We start from the raw sequence: 16,713 nt of genomic DNA on the forward strand, positions 1-16,713 counted from the left end.
TGGAAACACCTGGGGCAGGGGCACCCTCCTGAGGAAAGGGGCGGCAGGCAAACGTTTCCCAGCCCCCCCGTGCTCAGGAGCCGCCCTGCTCTCACAGCTGTCAGTCAGCTTTCCCGCTGGGGCCCTCGGGGGACAGTTAATGTGCCAATGGTTTCAGAAGGTGCTTTCAAAGGCCCCATGCCACAGAGCCACCATTGAGAGTTTGTCAAAATGCAGGCGAGGCCGCCTGCAGAGGGCCTGGGAGTCAGCATTCAGGAAATGTGCCCCAAAGACTGATCCCGGGGTTCAGGGGCTTGGTAAGGAGTACCCAGGCTGAAAGGCCATCCGGGCTCACTGAAACGGACCTTCGTTTACAAGGTGCGTCTCCTTGAGCAGTGTTCTTTCCTGTGGCCTCTTGCTCCTCAACTGTACGAGGAGTCTGGACCTGGTCATCCTCAGGAGCGTTCTCAGCCCCCTGCCAGCGGGTAAGCAGTGAGCTAATTGGGGGCAGGGTCTTGGCTTTCCCTCCAACCCACACCATGCAGGGGCTGCGCTGCCCCACGCAGGGTTTGTGCAAGCGAGGGAGCACCGGGCAGTCCGTGGAAAGGAGTCTTTGCAGGAGAGATCCCGGGGGAGAGGCCACAAGCAAAGCCGCCCTCGGAGCTCAGAGGCTGATCCCGTTGTGAACGGGAGAAAAGGGCCTTCAGAAGCCCGAAGTGAGTCCCCCGCCTTCGACCCAGCGTGGTTGCGGAGCTGGGAGGAGAAGGAAGGGGTGGAAACCAAACGTGTGGGCCATGGTTTGCGCAGACCCCGTGCGCCGAGATCTCGGGCTGACACCGCCGCACCTCTCGCCCCGGAGCCTCAGGACAGCTGAGGGAAGACCCAGCACGGCTGGTTGTTGTCCGCAGGGCTCACGGGGTCAGCTCTTGCTGGTGATTTTTGTAATGCTTTTATATTAAAGGAACTGTCCAATTTTGCTTGGACAAAGACTCACTTCACATTTCATTAATTTTAAAAGTGGTTTAAAGCATTCTATATGAATATGATCGATTGTCATCATCTGTGATACACAACTATGAGTGTTGTGCACACACACACACACACACACACACAGAGTTTAGATTGCATGTGTGCAGGGCTCCATTTGGCTGAGAGGAGCTGGGATTCCCAGCATGGCTCTGCTGGGCAGCGCATTCGGGAACGGGCATCCTTCCTGCCACCCCCATTTCATTAACAAAGAAGTGAGGCCTGGGGCCTCCTCTGGCTCAGCCAAGGCTCAGGAGCTAAGCCCAGGAGGAGACCCCAGCACAGCGCGAGCTCCCGGGTGCTGCTCTCCAGAGTGCCCCTGCCCCGCCCCAGCCCTGCCCCCCCAGCTCCCGCCCCGGCCACGAGACTCACTTTAGATTTGAGGAGGCCAGCGCTGAGAGACACATTCTGAAACGTGTCCAGAATCCCATGGCCCGGCAATTCTGGAGTCCGGACTCAGATCCAGGCCTGCTGCACCAGGGCCCAGCTCCACGCCCGGGCCTGCTGCACTGGGGCCCAGCTCCACGCCCAGGAGTGCTGCACCAGGGCCCAGCTCCACGCCCGGGAGTGCTGCACCAGGGCCCGGGAATGCTGCACTGGGGCCCAGCTCCACGCCCAGGAGTGCTGCACCAGGGCCCAGCTCCACGCCCAGAAGTGCTGCACCAGGGCCCAGCTCCATGCCTGGGAATGCTGCACCAGGGCCCAGCTCCACAGGAATGCTGCACGGGGGCCCAGCTCCACGCCCGGGAGTGCTGCACCAGGGCCCAGCTTCACGCCCGGGAGTGCTGCACCAGGGCCCAGCTCCATGCCCGGGAGTGCTGCACTGGGGCCCAGCTCCACGCCCAGGAGTGCTGCACGGGGGCCCAGCTCCACACCCGGGAATGCTGCACTGGGGCCCAGCTCCACACCCGGGAATGCTGCACCAGGGCCCAGCTCCATGCCTGGGAATGCTGCACCAGGGCCCAGCTCCACGCCCGGGAGTGCTGCACCGGGGCCCAGCTCCACGCCCGGGAGTGCTGCACCAGGGCCCAGCTCCACGCCCGGGCCTGCTGCACTGGGGCCCAGCTCCACGCCCAGGAGTGCTGCACCAGGGCCCAGCTCCATGCCTGGGAATGCTGCACCAGGGCCCAGCTCCACGCCCGGGAGTGCTGCACCGGGGCCCAGCTCCACGCCCGGGAGTGCTGCACCAGGGCCCAGCTCCACGCCCGGGCCCACTGCACTGCACCGGGGCCCAGCTCCACGCCCGGGCCCACTGCACTGCACGGGGGCCCAGCTCCACGCCCGGGCCTGCTGCACGGGGGCCCAGCTCCACACCCAGGCTGGCTGCACGGGGACCCATGCTCCTCAGGGCAGTTCCCTCCCTGCCCCCTGTGGTCTGTGGGGGGGCAGCCTGGGCAGCCCCTGAGCTGGCTGGAAAGGCAGACTCTGAGACTGTGCCCCGTCAGCCTCCCGAGGGAGCCTCTGCACTCAATCAAGGTCCCCAGGCACATCGCCCCAGCACAATGGAGTTTGTAAAGCCCGCAAACTTTCAGTCTTTGCCCTAAACACAGGCTTTACTTTCAACAGGGAGAGAAAGCCACTGGATGTACGAAGTCAAATGAAAGATCCGTCGAGGGTCAAGGAAAGTTTAGAAAAAGGTCATCACCAAGCTCAGGTGACCTCTGGGCAAGCTCTTAACCAGCTGCCTCTCCTGCCTTGGCCCAAGAGCAAGCGTGTGGGCTGGCCAGCAGCCTGGCCGTGGCCCTGCACGGTGACTGCCTCCCCTGGAACCAGAGGTTAGGGTGCCTGAGCAGAGACACCCCGCTCCCCCCCAAGAAGGGTGAGCAGGGCACAGCGTGGCCATGGAGCCTGCTCTCCGAGTTGGGGATAAGCTGCAGCTCGGCCTGGCGTTATTTTGAGAGTAAACGGTGTCTGCAACCGTCTCCTAGTTGAACAGAACATGAGAGGGGCTCATAGGACCTTCTCTGGTGAGGCATGAACTATACAGTAACATGCATATTATTGATGATATTTGCACAATAACGTTGCATTGCTGATGTGTAATTTTGGCAAAGGTAACGTTTTTAAATTCAAAAGGCATTGGTAATAAATGATAGCATGTTACAATTATGCAAAGGATTAATCCCTCCCGAGTCACAAAGTTCTTATTCAATTATCCAAATATCTGCCAAACTTAGTGTGGTCATTATATCATAGTCAATCAACACTCTTTGCCAGCAAAAAGGATGCCAGCTTCGGCAAGCGTGCTCCGTCTTCCTTAGACTCCCTCTTTAAAATCAAATGCAGACGAGTGCTCGGTGGCGGCAGGCGGCCAGCCCCGGCTCTGGTGAACACATCGCAGCCCTGGAGGCTGGTGTGTCCTGTAGCATGGCTTCTCTCCCGAGGGCTGTCTCCTCCCGCAGGAGCTCAGGGCTCTCAGGCCGGGCCAGTTTGACCTTCTTTCTTATCCTGAAGTTGGAGGGACTGCGACTATCACCACATCAACGGGAAGGTGCATTTTCAAGGGCAGAATCTGGAAAGAAAAATGTTTAACCTGCGGGATTGGCACAGAAGTAGTGGCATTGCCTCTATTCCAAGGAACACAGAGTCTCTGAACTCTTAGAGGAAACTTAAACATACCATCTTTGACGCCTCCATTGCACAGAAATCTGAGCCTCAGGATTTGACTGCCTCAGTAACAACTACAACTTAGAGCCAGCTTTCCCGACATCCAGTGGGGACTCTTCACATTTCACTACCTGCTCCCACTTCTGTGAGTTAGGACTGGGACGGACGGGTCTTAGCGAAGGCCTCCCTTTGTCCCACCGTCTCCCGAGGACAAAGCCCGCAGTAGCAGGCGGCGCTGCCTGGGGAGGGCAGAGGCCTCGCCGCCCTGCAAGCCCGCAGCAGTGCACGGTCGCACCAGTGCCTTGCTGGGCTTTGGATGACTGCTGTTCAGTGCAGCCACTTTATGGAAACATTAAATGTCATTACTTATTTCTTCATGTCCAAAATGTATACTTCAACATTTTTTCTCCATAGACAAGTGTCACTTTTACTGCAATCTTCAGGCCAGATGTTCCTGGCATAAGTGGTAACAGCTGCCACGCTGGCAGCGGTGTGGCTCCAACGAAGTGACTTTCCAAAAGGAACCCAAAGCCTCTCTGAGGCGCACTGGGATGGCAGGAGAGACCCATTCCTGGCTCTCCTGAGCTCTCAGGAAACCACTGCAAAGGCTGGAAAGTGGGCATCTGGGGAGGGCAGATTGCCAAACCACGGGCTGCATTTCCCTCTTCCTCGGTGATGAGCTGGAGTCCCTGGGACTCTGCCTCCTTTCCTCTGAGCTTTCTCTCAAAGCCACGTTTGTCGTGCCATCTCCCATTATCTGCATCCCCACTTGTCTCAGGACCAAGTCGTTTCCCGAGCTTTCTGTCATGCTCGCGATAGCTTTCTATGATCTTAAGTTGACATTCTATTGTTTCTGATTTTTGCTCAAGTTCCTGCCACCTGGTAGCATTTATCTTCTCAGTTCCCTTGGGCCTTGGTGAATTCCTCAATGAGGTCCTATCTCAGTGTCAGCATTTCCAGAAAATACAGGCAAAATTTGCTTCTATCTTCAACTAAGATTGGAGACTTGATTCAGCCAAAAAATAACTCTTGCCTATGCAATTTTTGGCACTCTGGCTGAATGGCCTATTAACCAAGAATGTCATCTGTTGAGTAGGGTTGAATTTATAAGGTGCATAGAACACGGACTGACACACGCACACACAAACACTCTCCATGTAACACAACATAGCGTAACACACACTCTGCAAGCTGTGTGTGGCTGCAGCTTGGTGCTTTCTCCAAGAGGTGGCGAGCTCATTCAGTGAAGTACTCCTGGCTCTTCACATGGGAGTGAGTCCAGAGTGTGGCCGGAGAAAATCACATCAGGGACCGCTCTTCTGGCTTGGCATGAACAGACAGTTTGGAAGACCTTGTGACCCAAGCTCTCGAGAAGCCGGAGGTCATCAGAAGTCTTCTGGACCAGGGTGTCCAGAAGCAGTGGACACTGTTCCTCCAGGCAGGATGGGGGGTCTGACCAGGAAGCAGCAGCTTCCTGCCTAGAAAGACTGTGCAATGGTGAAAAGAGCTGGGCTCCGGGATTGCACAGACCTGGTTTCTAGTTCTGATTTTGCCTTTTAATAGCTACTTGGTCTTGGGCAAGCTCCTTAACCACTTGAAACCTCTCTTTCCTCAAATGTAAAATGGGCTCAACACTGGTTTCATAGGAAGACTGCGATTAATGAGACAGTTGTAAATGTTTAAAGGGATGAATAAACATTATTTCCTTCTTCGGCAGTGACCAGATAGTGGTCTTTTAGGAAAAATCTCTTCTTAAAATTAGAACTGCATTCAAGCCTGCTGCCTCAAGTATAGAAAGAATAATTGCGCCCATCAATGGGCCAATGTCTCTCAGTTCCAAACCCATCCTTCTATGCTCTGCTTTGTGGGACTGGGCAGAGACCCTGAAAACTACTGCAGCCTTCTGCCAGCTGCCTTTCTGTTGAATTTTGAGAACAAGGGGCACCAGGGAAAGACCCAAAGGCAATGGCTTACTGGCTCTGCCAGTGCTGTCCTCTTGATGACACACCACCCAAGTAACATCAGTTGGCTCCGTATTTCTCAGCAACCCCAGAACCAGGCTCAACAGCATCCTCTCCTCAGAAAGCTGCGCCCCTGCTCTGGGGATTTCCTCCACTGACCTACCCTGAGCCAGCAGGGAAGAACTCGCCCCTCAGAAGGCTGAGCCCACCTTTGCAGGCTCTCTCTCTTCTGTGCTTCCAGGTTCTGGTCACCTCAACCCCAGCCGTTGTCTCCCCAACCCCTAATACACTGTGTAACTGCCATGTCTCCCCACCCCATTATACTGCGTAACTGCCATATCTCCCCAACCCCTAATACACTGTGCAACTGCCATGTCTCCCCACCCCTAATACACTGCATAACTGCCATGTCTCCCCAACCCCTAATACAGTGTGTAACTGCCATGTCTCCCCAACCCTTAATACACTGCATAACTGCCATGTCGCCCCACCCCAATACACTGCGTAACTGCCATGTCTCCCCACCCCATTACACTGCATAACTGCCATGTCTCCCCAACCCCTAATACACTGCATAACTGCCATGTCTCCCCATCCCTAATACACTGCGTAACTGCCATGTCTCCCCACCCCATTACACTGTGTTACTGCCGTGTTCCCACTTGACTTTCTTAGAAGCCCAACACTATGTGGCCCATTTTCTGTATAAAATTCTCTTTGTTGAAATGCCTAGCATGGTTTTTGTTTTCCTGTCTGGACTGTGGCTGATATAGTGACCATATGTCCTGGCTTGCCTGGACTACCCTGATTTATACTTGTTTTTCTGGCATCTTACTTGTTTAGCATTTATCCTAAAAAAAAAAAAAAAAAAACTGACCTGGTTTCCATGGTAAATTCTTGGGTCACTTTGGGTATAGTTGTCTCTTTAATAGGCCACAGGAGAAGTAGTTGAACCACCTGCATATATTAGGTTTCTTGCTGCAAATTTTTATAATTTCTTTTTGAACCAGACCCATACTCATATTCTCTCTCTTGAAATAGGGAATTCCCATTGATTGTTTTAAAAAGGAGCTTCTTGAGTACAGTTTAGAATTGAAGTTTGAGAGGAATTGGCCATCTATTTCTTTCTTAGGATTCCACAAATTTGCCCATGCATAGTAGGCTCCTTGGCCCTTCCCAGTTTGGCCGACTAGGGCAGAGGTTTCTCTCACTTTATTTTGAAATATTTTTAATTCTATGGTCTTACTTCCTAAGCAACCCTAAAATGACCAGAATCAATAAGTACTTGGTCAAGGTTCAGGGTCAAGGTCAAGGTGTTCTCTTGGCTTGGAATGACATTTTCCTACCTGCTCATACATTATCCACCCTTCGAGGCTTACCCCAAACATCACCACCTCCTTGCTCCCTCCCCAGAGCCAGCACCTCTCCCTGTTACGGACCTGTCATGGCCATTCTATCACATGCTTTGGCATTTCACCCCTTACTTACTGGGCTTCTTGGGTTTTATAAGGGGCTCTTCTATCACTAAAACTGCAAATGCATGTTGGCCATGTCAATGTGACCAATTGTCAAGTTCCCTGATATAACTATCTGTACTTTTTATTTGAATTCCCCATAGCCCTAATCAAACTTTTCCCACTGCAGTAAAGTCAAACCTCTTCCATCTGAATCCTTTTAGAAGCATCCCCTTCTCCCTCCTCCACCCCCAACTCACACACGGAACAGCCTCTTTCACACTCTGTTCCTCAGTTCCTGCATTTTCTCTGCTTAGGGCTCTCTCTGCCCCTTCACCCCACTCATCCCTCAAAGCTCATCACAGAAGTTTCCTCTCTCAGAAGCCCTCTTCTGATACTCCAGGCTGAGCTACGCAGCCCTTCTCTACACTACTATCGATCTCTGCCATAACCCCTATCCCCACACTTACCACATTATACTGAAATTGTTTCTTATATGCCTGTCTCGTCTTTTGGACTTCTCCATAAGCTCCGAGGATAAATGATGTGCTTCTCCACTTCTGTACTCACAGCACATAACATAATACCTGTCACATGGGAGGCACTTGATAAATGTTTGTTGACCTAAATTTAATACATTTTTGCTGAATGATTGAATGACATTGAGGCGGCAAATCCATGAGCTTCCATTTCTCTCCTCTGGACACATATTTATCTCCTTCGTCCCCTGCCAAACCCCACAGACTGCTTCACTATGCTGTATAATCTTTCTGTCAGGCCTCTGATACACAAAACACATGGAATCATTCCATTATGAGACCTGGCACTAAGTTTAAGCAGCGTGTGCAGATTTATTAGATCTTGTACCAGGAAACCAGTGAGGCAGAGGGTTTAGGGGGATTTCCAAAGGGATGTAAAATGTTCATGAGCCCTTGTATTTTGAGGCAATTCTATGCTCCCATGGGGGCCTCAGCTGTCCAAGCAGATTGTGTTTCTCCATCTTCCTGTGAGATAGCTGGGCAGGCTACTGCCATGGGCTGACATGGAGAAAAAACCCACTTCTCCCATTCAGAGTCAAGGGCAGCGAGTACAACCTGCTCACTGCACCTTCCCGGCAGCCCCACTTCCCATCTAGAATGAACGTTAGTTTACAGTTTGTGGTGAAAGGCACCTTGCACACCGTTTAGACTGTCAAGTCTGTTCACTTGAAAGTGTTACTTTTCACACCAACTCGTCTCCTGAGCTCTGTGCTTGAGGGTCCCACTTCTTGACAAGGAATGCTGTTGGGTACAGGCGACGAGAATGCCCTGTAGGCCACCTAACTTTATCCAGGTGTTTCTTGTCCCTGGTGCCCCAAGAAGGTGTCCATTCCAAATCTCTTCCATTTCTTCAAGGCTCAACTTCAATCACACGTCCTCCAAGAAGCTTTATCTGGATTCTAGATGTCTCTCTATTGGCTCTGAAGGTGGATGGCTCCCGGTGTGGCTCTGCAGTGAAGGGTCTTGGAGAGGCATTTTAGGGTGACGAACACTGGATGGGGGCTTAAGAAGGTCACGTGCTGGTTTCAGGTCCCTCGGTGATATGGCCAAATCGCTTTAACTCTTCCTCCTTCCTCTGCCCTCTTTTCCCTCTTCGTTCCTCCTTCTCCTGTTTCTTCTTCTGTTGTATAGGACAAAACAATCCCTGCCATGGTAAGATCCCAGTTTTATGAGGAGGATGAAATGATATATGTATGGAAATGCAGTGATGGCTATGAAGTGTACAAGGCTGAGGGGTGGAGACTAGAAAGGAAGAGCTGAAGATAAGATATTTCTTAAGCACTGGCTGCCTTCAGGAGAAAGGTGACAGCAAGAGACCTGCAAAAGGCCCCCAAAATTGGGAAGAGTGAATTCCAGAGATGGAGGCTAAGTTTGAGTTGAATGAGTAGTCATCACTGAAGCATTTCTCAAGGGGTCTGAAACCGGAGGCCTGTCAGCATGGAGAGTGGATCCCAGGAACAACCAGAGCAGCTGCTCATTCATTCATTCATTCATTCAGCATAGAGTTAATGAGCATGTGTACTGGATATTGTGCAAAGCACCGGGGATGCAGGGTGAAGAAGGCGTAGTCCCTGACCTTGTTGGGGCGTCTGATTCACTGACAGAGTCATAGCAATGCAGCATGGAACCCATCCGAGCAGAAGGGAGCACAGGGCGTTGTCGGAGAACAGAGGGTGAGCATCTCACTGGGTCTCAGACGTCCAAGGAGGGCTTCCTGGACAAGGTGACATTACACTCCGGAGTGTGGGTTAAAGATAGGGAGCAAATAATAAGCCTGAGGGCAGCAGTCTGAAGCCCTAGTGCTTGGACTGTTCAGAGAGGGATTTACCATGAAACTCACAAGGTTTAAGCTTCAGGTCCCCTCACTTGGCCAGGTTCCTTCCAACACCATGGAAGGGGCCCTAGCAACGATGCATATGACCAGATGTTTTGGTAAATTTTGGAAAAGTAAGATATTCAAATGTGATTAGTGAAGACTGCTGTGTCTTTCTACTCTGATTTCCCTCACACTTGTTATCACATGAAGGTGAGGCCCAGAGGTGTGTACGGATGGGAATGTGTGCGGGGTGTCCTCACGTGCCCCCATTCGAAGTGCATGGGTAGGAAACAAAAAGATTTATTTGAAGCTAGAAGTTGGTCTGTACAAAATTCTTCCAGTTTTGCAGTTCTTACAAAAAAGAAACTTGATAGAGGTTTCCCAAACCTAAAAACGTGTTACATGATCCATAGCAAGTTGTAAAACTGGAATACTGTTGTCTAAATGGTAACTGATAAAAAGTAAATTCTGATCCATCATGCTAAGAAGAAAGACTAAATCATGTTTGCACTTTCTCTATTCAAAAGCGTTCTTAGGATACAGCCAAAGATGTAGGGTGGCAGGTCAGGCAACGAATTCATAAAATATTGTCATTTTTCTGGATTTCGTGATATTGATGGCATTTGCCAACTTTTTATAAAAAGTAATTTGTCATGATTTCTTTGTCTAATGTACATAAAGAATCACTCTCATTTGGAAAGAGCCCTAACGTGTGGGCTGAAGTTCCTCTGACTCGCGCCTGCCCTGTTGGCCACGGGAGCGCTTTGCATTGCTGGGTACCAGCGCCCGCTATGCCAGGGCGGGAGGTGCAGCCCCTGAGGCTCTCAGTGACCAGGGAACTGTGCCCGCCCAGCTGGGCACACTGCTGCCCACAGCATTTATCAGGGCTGTTCAGGGCGGTGCCCTATCCAGAACCCCACTCTGTAGAGGGGGTGAGTGAGGAGAGACCCTAAGCCCAGCATTTCTACCGCAGGGGATAAAACTCAGCAAATCCACACATCCAGCCCTAAAAAGAATCATTCTCCACTGCAGCGTCTCCTGTCTTCGCCTCAGGGACTTACACGGAGAAGCTGGAAGCCTGGTCTCTGCACTAAAGGAACAAACATGGAACAGACATGCAAAGCCACGGAACAGACACGGAATAGACACGGAACAGACACACAAGGCCATGGGCCAGACACGGAATAGACATGGAACAGACACAGAATACACATGGAACATACACGGAATACACACGAAACAGACATGGAATACACACAGAACAGACACGCAAGGCCACGGGCCAGACACGGAATAGACATGGAACAGACACGCAAAGCCACAGGAACCCAAGGACCTCCTCTGTGGCATAAATATTAACCGTTTTAACAGAGGACAAAGAATTCAACCAAAATGAATGGTTACACTTGATTATACAAATTCAAACAAACCCTAACTTTAATAATTTTTGCCTTTTTTGTTCTTTTCCAAAATAAGGCCTTCACTGTATATATGCATGAAATATATCACACTTTTTGAAAAATCATGACCATACTTCTTTTTAAACTTCTCTCCCTCTCTCTTTCTTTCAGGTGGGTCCTAGCTCTATTATCACCTTCTTTTAGAGGGAAGGCATCCTGGCCCCATCAAGGTCTAGGAGCTGACTCTTACTTAGGGTCACACATCAGCTGATAAGTGGAAATAGCTGGGATTAAAAAAAAATCATTGGACATATATATAATGCAAAATTTCCCATTTTAATCATTTTTAAGTATATACTTTGGTGTATTAATTACATTTGCAGTGTCATGCTACTGTCACCGCCATCCATTACCAAACCCTTTCCATGACCCCAAACAGAACTCTGCTCCTAGTAACAGTAGTTTCCCATTCCCCACCCAGGCTATTATTTTTTATATGACTGTATCTAAAATCCCATTTATAACAGGGAAATTGAGATGAAACATTGATTTCATTTCTTCTAAATATGATACATAAAAAAATAAAATATCGATGCCACGTTATATGGTGGCTTGGCTCTATATTTAGCAGAAGGAAAATTATTTGGGAAAATGAAGCTAGGGGCCACGGCATGGAAAATTACTGGTCTAATTCCTTGTGTTTCTCTCTCAAAAAAAAAATTCAAAGGCTTTGGAGTGTGCATGAAGCACGAGTTTCAGAGCAGCTAAGAGCCTCCGAGGGCACATCTGGGCACTTAAATTTTAAAAGCACAGAAGGAAGCTGCGTAGGAATTCTTCTGAATGGAAGAGTAGGCGCTTGGTTTCCAAGGAGGCTCCCTGTCCCGAGCAGGCCGACGTCTCAGCCCTGAGGACCATGCACCGGAAAAGCTGCGTCTGCCCTTCTGGGAGCTCACGCGCGTCCACAGCCACCGTCAGGGCCCAGGGCCTTGGGTGGGAACCTCTGAACGGGGCCTGGTCCCCACGGCCAGAGCCAGGAAGGGCCCTGCCCTGTGCGGCAAGCAGCCCCGCTTCTCCCCCGCGGGCCTGGTCTCGCTGCCCGCGCGGCCCTCCTCCCCTAGAGTCTGGGCTGTGCCCCATTCCCAGGCACGCCCCTCTGGGTGGACGGCCCGCTGCACCCACAGACCACCCAGCAGTGGCTCCTCTGCTGGGGCGTGGGGGGGCCCAGCCTTTCCTGATGGTGCAGTGCCCCCTGCTAACGGGAATCTGGAGCAGGAGTCAAAAAGCCGAGCTCCAGACCCTCCTCTGTCTCCCTGTTTATTCCACATCACCGCATGGACCCTGCCCCAGGCCTCCTGAGACCAGTCAAGTCAGAGCATCTGGGCATGTCCTGACGACTTCCTCGTGGCCACGGCTGGGGTCACAAGGTGTGAGCACAAGGGCCACTGTAAAATGCTGCATACCAATGGTTCCCTTCCAAGCTGCACGCTTCCACAGACCTTTGCTAAGAGAAAAATCCCTGGGCATCAATTCACAGAGTGCTTGAGATTTTATTAACCCCTGTCTTAGTTTGCTGATGCTGCTGGAATGCAAAACACCAGAGATAGACTGGCTTTTATGAAGGGGATTTATTTAGTTACAGATTTACAGTTCCTTGGAGGAGAGGCAGCTAGCTTTCATCTGGGTTTCTCTGCCACATGGGAAGGCACAGGCCACAGCTGCAGGCCGTCTCTCCCAGCTTCTGGGTTCAGACAGCTTCCCAGGGATGTCGCCTTCCTGCAGCTCCAAACCTCTGGGTCTGAGCGCTGAGTGGAGCTGAGCTGGGCTCCCTGCTGACTTCTCTTTTAAGCCTCACTCATTGTGGAAGAGCCATGGATGAATCTCACGTGCTGATGATTTAAGTCCACCTCATCAGAGCAACTGGGCACTCTCAGCTGGCCAAGCTGACACCTGCACCCACCTACCACGACCCCCGAATTGTGTAATGTAGAACCCTGAGGCCAAAGGACATACGTTTTCTGAAGTTAGGATGCTGGAAAGTGGCGATCAGACACTGCAGCTTGGTCTGGACACCACCCTGCTCTGTAGAACCACATGATGACTTGTTGCCCTAACTAAGCTCACCCTTAAACCAATGTTGAATGCTCACATTCGGAACAGGAAAGTTCACTTGTCCTGTGCGTGTGGGTGCTGGTTTTCGTGGTCCCTCCACCAGGTAACGCGCTATGATGGACGCTCTGCCTTTCGGCAGACGGACAGGTAGGTGACAGCGACCGGGCAGTGGCTAAAGCAGCTAGGGCCCCTGCACTTGGAAACCATGGCAGGCAGAAGCTTCTAGATTATTTAAACCTCCTTCCCTTTAAAATAACTGCATGTGGATTTCTAATACATGAAGTGGTTAACTGTGTAGAGGGAGAACCAGAGACGATACCTAATACCAGCTTGATGCAATTATTTTAACATGAATTTAAAATGAAATTAAAGTTAACAGTTTAAACTGATGTTTGAGGGTTTTAAAAAGATTTAGTTTCCTTTGGAACCACTGTGTTATTTGATCTAGTACAATCTTTTTGAGCTCCATGCATAACATCTTTACCCAAGTACCATTACTACCAGATTATGCCCATAGGTTGAGTTACAAATGTCTAAAAATCTTAAAATTATTAAGCTCAGATTAGAGTGTTCAAAGACTATAGTGTTATTTTAGTCCCCTGCCATATCCTCCATTTACTATAAACTTGTTATACTGGCATTCAAATAAAATGTCATAAAGCAAGTATGTAAGGAGGTGTTTGGGGTTTGTTTCAGGCTTCTGCGAGCCAAGTTTGCATGGCAACCAAGACATATAACAGAAACACTTAAATGGTCTTCATAAAAAGGAATGCTGAACAGAGCTCCAGTGCAGGCAATTTCTAAATCAGGGCAGAGCTGATCAGAACAATCACTGAGGACCTGGACAGGGCAGCATGTCACCTAGCAGCGCCAAGGCACTCCCCTGTCAGCTCTTGCTGTGGACACCAAGGCTAATGCATCGCTGGCCACATCCCCAGAGATGCAGCTCCTGGAGTCTGCAGATGTTACAGGTGGAAAGACCCTTCAACACCATCTTAACCAGCAAGGAACTGGAGACCCACAGCTGTGGTCTGTCCCCTATCCTCGAGGTCTGTCTGTATACTTGTAGCAGAAGCATAGGAGTTTGCTCTGACCTGTGTCCTTGGTTTTTGTGATTTTTTTTGTTTTTATGATTGAATATAGATTTCAAAGTTAACATGTTTTACTGTTCTGAAATAGAATTAGAAAGCAAGTGTGGATGCAAACATCTTCCATTTGGACATTGCCTCCACGAGGCACATGGGAAAGTCTGCTGGTCCTAGGCAATGGGATTTCCAGATTAATCTGCCAGGAAGACCCTGGCCTGGAAGACCAGCTCCTGGAGTCAGGTCTGCTTTATTTCCTTGCAGAGAAGGGATTTGCTGAGCTGAATTGCCCCTCTGCTGCAGAGAGGAGGGGGACGCTGTCCTACGCAATCCTGTGGGTTCCTGAAACCCGGATGAGAGGAGTAAGAGCAGTTTCCTGGCATGAGGTGCCCTAGAGCAGGGGGAGGTGGGGTCCCCAAGTCGCAATTTCTTAGAAGTTTCCATCTATCAAGTAATTGCAGAAGAGGGACAGACCTACGTGCACAGCACCGTGGCATCAACGCCGCACAGGGTGGCCGCCAGCCTGCTGGGGATGGATGCCCTTTGGTAAATACCACAGTAATGCAAGAGCACCTCTGAAATCACAAATTGGAACAAATAGAGAAAAAAAAAGATATTTGGCATTGCTGAGAAATGGTACTTCATTCCACAAGACTATTACATGCCCATGTGAGAGGAAGGATGCGGTTTTTCTTTTCTCTTGGCCCTGAATGTCTGTCACTCAGATCCTCCCTGGAGAAGAGTAGCCTCAGTGACAACAGAGATCTAAGTGTCACTCACGGCTTGATCCAAAAGCGGGCACTGTGAGTGCCATGGAATGCAGGGATTTGTCACAGAGATGAGACGGCAGGCGAGCTCGGGAGCTGGTCAGAAGTCCGGGGAAGCCCCTGGCCTCTGCTCTGGGGGTCGGTCTGGTAGTCAGCTGGACCAGCAGGTGGCCCTGAAATGGGAGAAACGAGTGGCCACCGGGAACCTCTGGGGACCACAGGAACTGCGCTTCTCCTAAGGCCTCTGGTCCTCACATCGGCAGGCCCTGCCTTAGGCCTGTGCACATGGCCTGGGAGGGGGCGAAGGTGAGGAACAGACATGCTGGGCGCTGGTGGGGCTGGGAGCCCGGCTGCACCCACGCAACCAGGTGAATCAGCAAATTGTCGACAGTATTTCTGAGCTTTAGCGGCATTTCTCCACGCCGGCTCTTCCAAGTATAAAACTGGCCACTCCTTCATTTCTGCCTTCCAGAGCTTGGGTAAAATGTCTTTTGTGCTCAGCACTATCCCAGGACTATTCAAGGAGAGACATTCCCGGAAATGTGGTTTAAGCTTAGCCAGGCTGACGAGGTACAAAATTACCACAACAGCCCATGACCTTTGCCACGGCAGAGGCGGGTCCCGGCTGCTTAACATGCCCACCCGGCCTGGTGGTGCCTGCTGAGCTGGGCCACTTGGGCGATGCATGGTGGTGCCTCACCGAGGGTTTAACTCTCACTTCCTCATGACTGATCGAGCTCTTGATTGCATGTCCATTGCTCATGTATGTTCTTTTGTAAAGCCTTTGTTCAAGTTTTTTGGCTATTTTCTGTCTCTTTCTTATTATTTGTGTGAATTTGTTTTATATTCTGGACGTGAGTCCTCATCCAGGTATACGTGTTGCAAATAATTTCTCCTGCTGCATCATTTGCCATTTTAACCATTAATGTTGTCTTCTGATGTCTAGTTCTCAACTGGAAGGGACTCTGGCATCTATTTTTTTAAATCTGTACATCTCATGGCTCGTTTAGGAAATCTTTGCCAGTTTTCAGGCCATAAGAAAGTTCTTTTCTTATGTTATCTTCTAGAAACTTTATACTTTTACCCATTGCACTGATTTATATTAATTTGAATACATTTTGTCTGATTTTTTAGTTCTTTAGGTAGAAGGACAATTCCCAGAGCAGCTAATCAGTCCTTTCTGGGTAGAGGTAGAAGGTCACTTGGCTTCTGTTCTCTCCTTCCTGTGCATTCGACAAGTGCTGTGGGAATACTGCTGCTGTTCGGGTCTCAGAATCTCTCTCCTCAAAATCTAGAATCCTTACATCATAGTTGCCTTCTGAACCTTAAACTTCAATTTCTTCTTTTGTTCTTTTAAGATCGATAAAACTCTGCTGACTTGTCTGTGTCTTAGTAACTGCCCTCTATCTGAATTTAACCTATAGAATAAGGCTCATTTCTCTTTCTGAGATCTTGGCCGCTTGAAGTCTATATAACTCTCCAGTGTCTTCAATGTGTTTTTTCCCCCCTATGTCTCTTCTGGTTGTCCTCAGTAGGATAGCAGGCTTTGTCCTATTATATTCTTATCTAATAATTTTAATAAGTTCAGTTTTATAGGTCTGTGCTTGCTGTAGATGTTTCTGCTGTTTCTAGTGCTAGGGATTTTTTTCTCTGTATATGCAATAAGTATTGGTGTGCATCGGTACATTTTGGGGGGAGGAGTTATTTGTGGAAACTTTCTAGGTCTCAGATGAGATGTATTCTTGTGAAAAGAACGTGTGTTTATTTCTCTCAGATTGCTGGGCCACTTTAAATTAAATACATAGCTTGAGATTTATTGTATTATTGTACCTTATTGATTTGGGGTACAAATGTAAGCAAGAGCAGTTATTTGTGATAACAGCTTCCAAGGCACCTTTTTTATTCTAATTTACTTTGTACGGAGGCAAACAGTCCTTGTGGTTCTACAGGATTAGAGGTGCTGGGCAGAT

The sequence above is a fragment of the Tamandua tetradactyla genome, chromosome 3, assembly GCF_023851605.1.
Source record: "Tamandua tetradactyla isolate mTamTet1 chromosome 3, mTamTet1.pri, whole genome shotgun sequence".
Taxonomy (NCBI): domain Eukaryota; kingdom Metazoa; phylum Chordata; class Mammalia; order Pilosa; family Myrmecophagidae; genus Tamandua; species Tamandua tetradactyla.